This window comes from Atractosteus spatula, assembly GCF_055471065.1.
Source record: "Atractosteus spatula isolate fAtrSpa1 chromosome 10 unlocalized genomic scaffold, fAtrSpa1.hap1 SUPER_10_unloc_5, whole genome shotgun sequence".
In the NCBI taxonomy this organism is placed as follows: domain Eukaryota; kingdom Metazoa; phylum Chordata; class Actinopteri; order Semionotiformes; family Lepisosteidae; genus Atractosteus; species Atractosteus spatula.
In genome coordinates, this window is record NW_028296625.1 from 624,456 (window position 1) to 634,515 (window position 10,060).

The 10,060-nt window shown below is 48.0% G+C and overlaps 1 non-coding gene across 1 annotated transcript; it reads right to left on the reverse strand.

Moving 5' to 3' along the window:
- Positions 1–9,119: 9,119 nt before the first annotated feature.
- On the reverse strand, positions 9,120–9,201 carry trnal-aag (transfer RNA leucine (anticodon AAG)). The gene has a single exon. It is a non-coding gene; the product is annotated as a tRNA-Leu (tRNA).
- Positions 9,202–10,060: the final 859 nt, after the last annotated feature.

Below are 10,060 nucleotides of genomic sequence, written 5' to 3' on the forward strand. Positions count from 1 at the left end.
TTTTACTCTAATTAACCTCATCATTGTCCCAGACACCTTTGCTCCTGTACTCTAACATTCCTATTCTCTTTGAATCCTAGACTCCAGTATTCCCATACTCCTATAATCCCATGTTCCTATAATCTCATGCTTCTGTTCTCCCACACTCTATACTTCAATACTGCCATACTCCTGCTCTCCAATACTGCAATACTCCTGTACTCCCACTCTTCTACAGCCCCACAGGAAACACTTTACAACTGAGTAAGAAACTGGGCCAGCTGGTCAGTGAGGGAGACACCAGACTGGCCTCAATCACGAGAGTAAGACAATCAGACAGCTTGCAGACACCAGGGAGCCATTTAGCCCATCTGGCCCCACTGGGCATCAGACAGAGCGCTGGCTCTGTGGCTCAGGATCTGCGCCTGTGTCTGGAAGGTTGCCGGTTGGAATCCCACAGCCGGCAGAGGAATCCTACTCCGTTGGGACCCTGAGCAAGGCCCTTAACCCCAACTGCTCCAGGGGCGCCGTGTAAATGGCTGACCCTGCGCTCTGACCCCCAGCTTCTCTCCCTGTCTGTGTGTCTCATGGCCAATAAATGATCTTATATATCTGATCTAGTACCTAATGGATTGAAAAATCGGAGACTTGGGCTCAATGAAGTGAAAAGGCTCTTCACCGGGATCACCCCCATGGCTCCAGCTATAAAGCCTGCCCCGATCTTCCAGGCAGGAGCGGGTTGGAGTGTGACTGGAGCACGAGGTGCGGGGGGCCCTGTCTCTCTCTCTGGGGCCCCTCCAGAGTCATTCTTTCATGACAGCCCTACCGTGCCTGTGGGTGGGAGCTCCAGCAAGCTTGCAGTCTGAGCTCTAGATCACAGAGCACCTGCAATCCCACTGTGAGTGGGGTGAGTCTTTCTGCAGAACTGTGTGGCAGCCAGGCCTATAGAAAGTGAAGGCCCAGTCCTATGGGTCAGTGTCCAATAGTAGCTGGAGAAGGTCAGTCCTCTGTGTCCAGTAGTAGCTGGAGAAGGTCAGTGCTCTGTGTCCAGCAGTAGTTGGGGAGGGTCAGTGATCTGTGTCCAGCAGTAGTTAGGAGGGTCAGTGCTCTGAGTCCAGTAGTAGCTGGAGAAGGTCAGTGCTCTGTGTCCAGCAGTAGTTAGGAGGGTCAGTGCTCTGTGTCCAGTAGTAGCTGGAGAAGGTCAGTGCTCTGTGTCCAGCAGCAGTTAGGAGGGCCAGTGCTCTGTGTCCAGTAGTAGCTGGAGAAGGTCAGTGCTCTGTGTCCAGCAGTAGTTAGGAGGGTCAGTGCTCTGTGTCCAGTAGTAGCTGGAGAGGGTCCGTCTTCTGTGTCCAGCAGTAGTTGGGGAGGGTCAGTGCTCTGTGTTCAGCAGTAGTTGGGGAGGGTCAGTGCTCTGTGTCCAGCAGTAGTTGGGGAGGGTCAGTGCTCTGTGTCCAGCAGTAGTTAGGAGGGTCAGTGCTCTGTGTCCAGCAGTAGTTGGGGAGGGTCAGTGCTCTGTGTTCAGCAGTAGTTGGGGGAGGGTCAGTGCTCTGTGTCCAGCTGCAGTTGGGGGAGGGTCAGTGCTCTGTGTCCAGCAGTAGTTGAGGAAGGTCAGTGCTCTGTGCCCAGCAGTAGTTGGGGAGGGTCAGTGCTCTGTGTTCAGCAGTAGTTGGGGGAGGGTCAGTGCTCTGTGTCCAGCAGTAGTTGAGGAAGGTCAGTGCTCTGTGCCCAGCAGTAGTTGGGGAGGGTCAGTGCTCTGTGTCCAGCAGTAGTTGGGGAGGGTCAGTGCTCTGTGTCAAGCAGTTGCTGGGGAGGCTCAGTGCTCTGTGCCAAGCAGTAGCTGGGGAGGGTCAGTGCACTGTGTCCAGCAGTAGTTGGAGAGGGTCAGTGCTCTGTGTCCATCAGTAGTTGGGGGAGGGTCAGTGCTCTGTGTCCAGCAGTAGTTGAGGAAGGTCAGTGCTCTGTGCCCGGCAGTAGTTGGGGAGGGTCAGTGCTCTGTGCCAAGCAGTAGCTGGGGAGAGTCAGTGCTCTGTGTCCAGCAGTAGTTGGGGAGGGTCAGTGCTCTGTGTCCAGCTGCAGTTGGGGGAGGGTCAGTGCTCTGTGTCCAGCAGTAGTTGGGGAGGGTCAGTGCTCTGTGCCAAGCAGTTGCTGGGGAGGGTCAGTGCTCTGTGCCAAGCAGTAGCTGGGGAGGGTCAGTGCACTGTGTCCAGCAGTAGTTGGGGGAGGGTCAGTGCTCTGTGTCCAGCAGTAGTTGAGGAAGGTCAGTGCTCTGTGCCCAGCAGTAGTTGAGGAGGGTCAGTCCTCTATTCTAGTGCCCAGCACTGTGAAGGAGAGACAGTCTTGTGTCCTTTGAGAGAATCAGAGACTGAAGGTGCTTCTCCTGCAGCTGCTGTTTTTAATTCTGATCCTAGACACTAAAAGTAAGTGATGAAATAGCCACAGGTTGGGGCATGAGGGAGGAGAGTGGTAGCTGTTGTGTGTTAGTGGAGCTCAGGGATCAGGACTCCAGGTGGGACACCACCTGGAGGAGCCTGAGGGCATAGGCCTTATCCCCAGATGTCCTGTCCTCTGAGCACGGGACCCAGCGATTCCAGTCCTGTTCCTGTTCTGTGACTGTTCCTCGTCTTGTTTTCCCTCTTCTGGGGGTTTTATCATGTGCTCGTCTCGGATGGATTACCTTGTTATGGATTACGGACTGTTCCCTGACTACCAACCTGGATCTGCCTGGGCTCGGTTGCCTTTGGCTGTTCCCCTGTGAACTGGATCACAAACTGTCCTCACAAATAAACCTAGTGTGTCTTTCCCTGAAGTCCGTCTAGTGTTTTCTCCAGAAAAACCGTCAGGTGTAACTGACCTCTACATGGGAGACCAATCTGGCTCCCGTAACACACCTGCTGTGGTTTGTGTTAATAGAGCTCAGATACAGAAATCAGGACTCCAGGTGGACTGATAATACAAGCTCATATCAAGAGGACCTTTATCCTGTCAGTAGCATTATTTTTCTGATGTGAATCCCTCTCCTCAGGGAATCAATAATTCTTATCTCACTCTCACTGGGGACTGGGGTTCTCAGGGGCTGAACTGAGCCAGTTACTGTCTTCCTGAGCCCAGAGTCACAGTGACCTTTAACCCCTGACTGAAGACACTAGAGTTCTGAAGGACTGGGGCTTTCAGGGACTGAACTGAGCCAGTTACTGTCTTCATGAGTCCAGACTCACAGTGACCTTTAACCCCTGACTGAAGACACTAGAGTGCTGAAGGACTGGGGCTTTCAGGGACTTAACTGAGCCAGTTACTGTCTTCATGAGCCCAGAGTCACAGTGACCTTTAACCCATCTCTCCCCATTACACTTCACACACAGACACACACACACAGGATACATTGCAATCACACACATGTATATGCACTCATGAACACCTACAAACACTGTAATAGGATCACACATGTACACAGAGTGCATATTAAATATTACAAACAGACATATCTATAGACATTGTATAGAATCACACACACAGACAGGGCACAATCCCACAAGCACTCACAGGACACAATCCAAACACAGACAGACAGCACAATTCCAGACACATGCACACAGGGAATAGGCGCACACAAGGCACAATCACACACAGAGGGCACAATCTAATAAACACACACACATAGCACAATCACACAGACACATGCACACACAGGGTACTGTTACATGCACATTTAATACTCTTACACATGCACATAGGCAGGGCACAGTCTCTCATACAGGGCACAATCAAACAAACACACACAGGGCGCAATCATACAACCTCACACACATAAGACTCAGTCACACAATCTCACACACACAAGGCACAATGTCATGCACACACAACACAATCACACAATCTCAACACACAGGACACAATCACACACAGAGTACTATAACACCATCACACACACAGGGTACTATTACACACACTGACAGGACAATCATACAACCTCACACACACAAGACTCAAGTCACACAATCTCACACAGGACACAATCACACACACAGGGTACCATGTCATACACAGAGTACTATAACACAAGCACACCCACAGGACACAATCACACAATCTCACACACAGGACACAATCACACACACAGGGTACCACCTCACACACAGAGTACTATAACACAAGCACACTCACAGGACACAATCACACAATCTCTCACGCAGAGTACTGTAGTGTGCTCTCACGAGGCACCAGTTCTGTAGGGTTTGGGCATTTACTGGGACAATTATTAATTGTAGCAGTAAATCACATAATTGATTCTTTTAATGGCCTTAGAATCCAACCATGCGATATAACTCAAACAACACACACACAGGTACTAATACACGAGGATACATTTATTAATACATAGAATATGCATGTAAAACTAACAGATCTTATCGAGAGGGTTATCAGAATACAAAAGATATATATTCAGTCAGTTACGAAGAGTTACATATATCAAGAGGACATACGTTCAGTATATCATTCATTTAGACCGTTTCGTAAATGCACTTGGTTATAACTTCTACATTGGATGCTCAAAACAAGTACATAACTCTTAGGAATTAAATTGATATCAATTGGTTGGGATAACAATTGAATTCTCGAGCTGTAATGCATTGAAGTTGAATACTCATCCAATCTCTGGGGATTCAGATCTCCTGCGGGCTCTCTGGCTCCGTACCAGGCTGTGCTGTGCGGCTTGCGACGGTGCGCTGCTGACGCTCACTGACCGGCTAGTTAGTGTTGGCTTTAACTAGCAAAGTTTGTGCACAGGAGAAAAGATGACTGTGGGTCCCAGCAAGTCAGGAAGAGGACCGGTTCGTTCCTGATGAAGCGCTAGTTCTGAATAATGATTCAGCTGTCCACAGTTCCGACCTGTTCACGTGGCTTACTGCTGATGCTAACCTCGGGTGGATCCTCTGGTTACTCTCTGGCAACCTCCGCTCTAGACTCTTAGAACAAAGGAAAGTTCTGGCACTCAGACACACTGGCCGTTCCGTGGTTGTCCGGGCTGAGTCTCAGGATGGTCAGGAGGCGCGCTGCGAGAATGTCCTTCCCTTGGGAGCCTTCTGCTCCTGGGCCGTCCTGCCCTGGAATTCTCCTTTGAATTGTCCGAAAAAGTTCACAGAATTCTCGCAGGCCCTCTGTGTTGCCTGTTTTTACCTGGAGGAACTTCAGCTCATTCATTGGCTGAAAGTTCCATGGGCATCAGAGTCCCACGTGGGTTACTCGGCCCTACCAGTCCCTGATTGGTTGATCAAGGTGAGATGTGAGTCACTTACTCCTGACACTTAGGAATGCAGTCCAGATGTCCTTCTGGCACTCCCTAGACAGATAGGCGCCAATGGTTGACCATTGATCATGATAGCCAGGCTTAGCTAAGTGCATCCCCATTTGGGAGCTGTCCCTTATCAAAAGAAAACATCTTTAAATCAGCCTGCATGAATAGCTTCTCTGTGGCTGCACCACAGAGATGAACAGAGAGATGAGGCCTCATTTGGGAAAGCACCGCAACACTTAATTCTGTCTTATTAACAAGCATTGCCGCTACACGGGTTTGCTTGAACCTTTGATAAAAAAAGTGATCTGATCCGAAACTACCCAGCTTACAATCTCTGAGGTAGTTGTTACTAAATACATGTGCCGTGTGCCTTTACTTTTGTAAAAAACTGGTATCGGGAAAAGTTTCTTAATATTTCTTTTGATTAGCATGCAAGAAAATGTGATCATTACCTATGGAATTTCTCGCCAGCGTGGAGCTTGAATTCACAACCTTGAGATTCAGTGTTCAAGAGTCACAGAAGAGGTCGGCCTGGTCTTCAGTTTGCCAACGATAAGCTCCGGCAGTGCTCCTCTGTAAAGCAGATTGTTCGGATCGGTTATGTGGGACGGCACTTCGATACTAAGATCGTTTGCAGCACACGCATGGTTTCCCCCCTTCACGCAAAAAACATAGACGAAGGAAGCTCTCTTGTCTTGGGCTGCTGACTCCCGGATTTAAAGCGCTCTGGGTGCCAGCTAAGTCTCTAACAAGCACACTATAAAGACAGGAATTACACTTTGCTCACGTCACGCATGGAATGGCGAGGCTACTTGTTCCAATATTATCTAGTCACACCTCATATGGTGCCGATTCCTGGTTTTCATTTAAGAAAGAGCACTGCAAACACCGTAAACAGTGCAAAACATGTGATGAAAGAAGTCTTTTCCCCCCTTTGTCTAAAGCAGAACACAGCGGAGTCATGCCGAGGGTTGTGAGATCAAGATTTCAGTGGAGCACTGTCGTCTACGTCTTTAGCTACATGAGTTGGACATCCTCTTGTACACGGAAAGCAGATTGAGATCCTCTGACATGAAAAGTGCCAGATAAAAGCCATTTCTCATCCTTTCTCTTAGTGGTGGAGCTATCGCATGTAAATGAGGCAACTTGCAAGGCGAGCAGGCTCGGTGCACACCGAACGCAGATGTCTCAGAGCAGTTGAGACGTGTCCAAGTGGCTGTCAAAGGACGGCACTTTGCCGGCGCCGTGGTTTAGTTGGCTAAAGCACCTGTCTAGTAAACAGGAGATCCTGGGTCCGATTCCCAGCGGTGCCTTTCTTCCTGTCTTACTGTACAGAATTTATTTTTACGGGCAAATCCCATGCCTTTTAATTCAGGTGAATGCAAGTGTTCGTTTCCTTTCTGGAACAACTTGTTTTGAAAGAAATCTATACAGCTTGCGAAAGATGAAACACAAATCTTGCTTATCAGTGAAGAAGAGGTACTCCCAGCAGGCCAGCTAATACCAGCAGTGTTTTTTTTTCAACCTAACCCAGAGAATGGAGAAAAGCGAGGCGCCTTTGGCTCTGCAGTGTAATCAGTTCGCGAGTTCGGCGGTTAGCTGAAAGAGTGGTAAATGCAGCTTGCCCCAGCCCGTCCTTATTCTTTTAAAGAGGATAAAAAATTAACTTCGCCGTGTAGCGGCGAGGCTTAATAATAAGGCAGAATTAAGTGTTTCTGAGCTTCCCAAATGAGGCCCCATTTCTCTGTTCATCTCTGTGGTGCAGCCACAGAGAGACCATTAGTGCAGGGTGATTTAAGGTTTCCTAGGACAGCTCCCAAAGTGGGATGCGCTTAGCTAAGTCTGGCAATCATGATCAATGGTCATCCATTGGCGCCTATCTGTCTAGGGAGGGCCAGTTGGACATCTGGACTGCATTACTAAGTGTCAGGACTAAGTGACTCATATCTCACCTTGATCAACCAATCAGGGACTGGTAGGGCCGAGTAACCCACGTGGGACTCTGATGCCCATGGAACTTTCAGCCAATCAATGAGCTGAAGTTCCTCCAGGTAAAAACAGGCAACACAGAGAGCCTGAAAGAAGGGGAGATTCAGATTCAATGAGAGCCTGAGAGATTCAGTAAGATTCTGGAGAGGATTCTGTGGACTGTTCTAAAGGGAATTCAAAGGAGAATTCCAGGGCAGGACGGCCCAGGAGCAGAAGGCTCCCAATGGCAGGATATTCTCGCAGCGCGCCTCCTGACCATCCTGAGACTCAGCCCGGACAACCACGGAACGGCCAGTGTGTCCGAGGGCCAGAACTTTCCTTTGTTCTAAGAGTCTAGAGCGGAGGTTGCCAGAGAGTAACCAAAGGATCCACCCGAGGTTAGCAACAGCAGCAGGCCTCGTGAACAGGTCGGAACTGTGGACAGCTGAATCATTATTCAGAACTAGCGCTTCATCAGGAACGAACCGGTCCTCTTCCTGACCTGCTGGGACCCACAGTCATCTTTTCTCCTGTGCACAAACTTTGCTAGTTAAAGCCAACACTAACTAGCCGGTCAGTGAGCATCAGCAGCGCACCGTCGCAAGCCGCACAGCACAGCCTGGCACACAGCCAGAGAGCGCGGATTGGACAGCAACAGCCTGCAACTGTTTCTTTGTGCCCGCAGGAGATCTGAATCCCCAGAGATTGGATGAGTATTCAACTTCAATGCATTACAGCTCGAGAATTCAATTGTTATCCCAACCAGTTGATATCAATTTAATTCCTAAGAGTTATGTACTTGTTTTGAGTATCTAATGTAGAAGTTATAACCAAGTTCATTTACGAAACGGTCTAAATGAATGATATACTGAACGTATGTCCTCTTGATATTTGTAACACTTCGTAACTGATTGAATATATATCTTTTGTATTCTGATAACCCTCTCGATAAGATCTGTTAGGTTTATATGCATATTCTATGTATTAATAAATGTATCCTCGTGTATTAGTACCTGTGTGTGTGCGTTGTCTGAGTTATGTCGCATGGTTGGATTCTAAAGCCATCAAAAGAATCAACTTTGTGATTTACTGCTACAATTAATAATTGTCTCAGTAAATGCCCAAACCCTACAGAACTGGTGCCTTCAGAGAGCCACTACATTTACATTTTGGCCGGCTATGATTACATATTTGGCGTCCCTGAACGGCTATGAAACATTACAGCCGCCATTACTACCAGCTTTAAAAGACTGCCATGGGCACGGAAAAAAACACACTACAGATGACTTTTCTGGAACCGAAGCAGAGATTCCTTTACGAACCAACTGATAAAGTTCAGCCAGTGAATACTGTTAACAGAATGTGAAAGCACGATCAACTTTGTAACTGCAACCACAGGAAAACCAGCAAGAAGCAGGCTCCATTCCCCATTTAAATCTGTCGTGCGAGGCATGCTTTTTGAACGCATGAAGTAAATCCCACGATCGCTTTTGAACTTGGACAATGTACTTCCAAAGGAGCGCTATGCGCAAAGATTTAACAAGCTCAACCCCCGCCAACGATTCGGTGTGAAGAAGCAGAACATTCAAGTTTCACAGACAGAAGCGGCACGCAAGCACAGCCAACATTAAAATGGAGGGCACACTACGATTTGCATTGACACAAAAGTGATCTGGGCAGACGTCGTTCCCTGCATAACGCAAAAAGTGGCAAAGCGCTTTTGGGTTGAGAGGACGCAAGAAGGTTTTTGTTTTGTGCCTTGATGTCAAGCTGAGAAAGTATCTTTAAACACTTTGCTTAGTTTCTCGAGAGACTGCCAAAAAGCAGTTCCCTCCCTTTCGTCTGAAGTCAGCTGAAAGGGGGTCGCGACAGAAGCACCTGGCAGCGGTGGGATTCGAACCCACGCCCCCAAAGACACTGGAGCCTTAACCCAGCGCCTTAGACCGCTCGGCCACGCTACCCGCTGTGTGCTGTCTCTTTGTCTCATTACTTGCTCGGAGGAGGTCGGGTGGGTTTTGCTCTTGTCGCCCGACTTAGTGGCGTTATGACCGTGGAACCGACTGCACCTGCTTTTTCTGAGATGCTTCCCCTCTCATGGCGAGATCTCGACTTCTTTAACACCTCTGGATAAAGATCTTCTGTGGAGCAGGTTTCAGACCTCTGCGTACAGCACCCTTGATGTCATTTTATTTTTACAGCAGCCGCATCCGGAAAGTTGTGTCTTTTACGTTTTATTTGAACAACAAAACTACATACAATACAAACAAGAGCACATATAACGTATCAAGAAAATCATCAGGGGCACGTGCTATAATACAATTACACTTTATGAAAAACGATTACACAAGGTAAATAAAGATAAGGTCCGCACAGCTTGTTCTTACATTTCGAAAGAGTCCGTAAATACCCCTTTATGTCTATTTTGAACTGTTCAAACGTAGGACTCTTCCCAGACCATTTCACTTTATACCACATTCCTAAACGAGGATGCATCTCCTGTTTTAGAACTATTTTGGGTGGTATAGCTTATACAACACAGCTACAGTATTCTAATCGTGGACTGCAGATCTGTGCTATAGTTCAGTCGAATTCGAAGGATCCAGCAATCGTACTGGATTTGACTGGGATTCTGAAATGTCTCTTGCAAAGGTATTCGGGTTTGCTTGAACCTTTAAAAAAAAGTGATCTGAATCTACCCAGCTTACAATCTCTGAGGTAGTTGTCACTAAACTCGGACGTGATGTGCCACACATGTGCCGTGTGCCTTTACTTTTGTAAAAAACTGGTATTGGGAAAATTAAAGTCGAAACCCAAAACAGT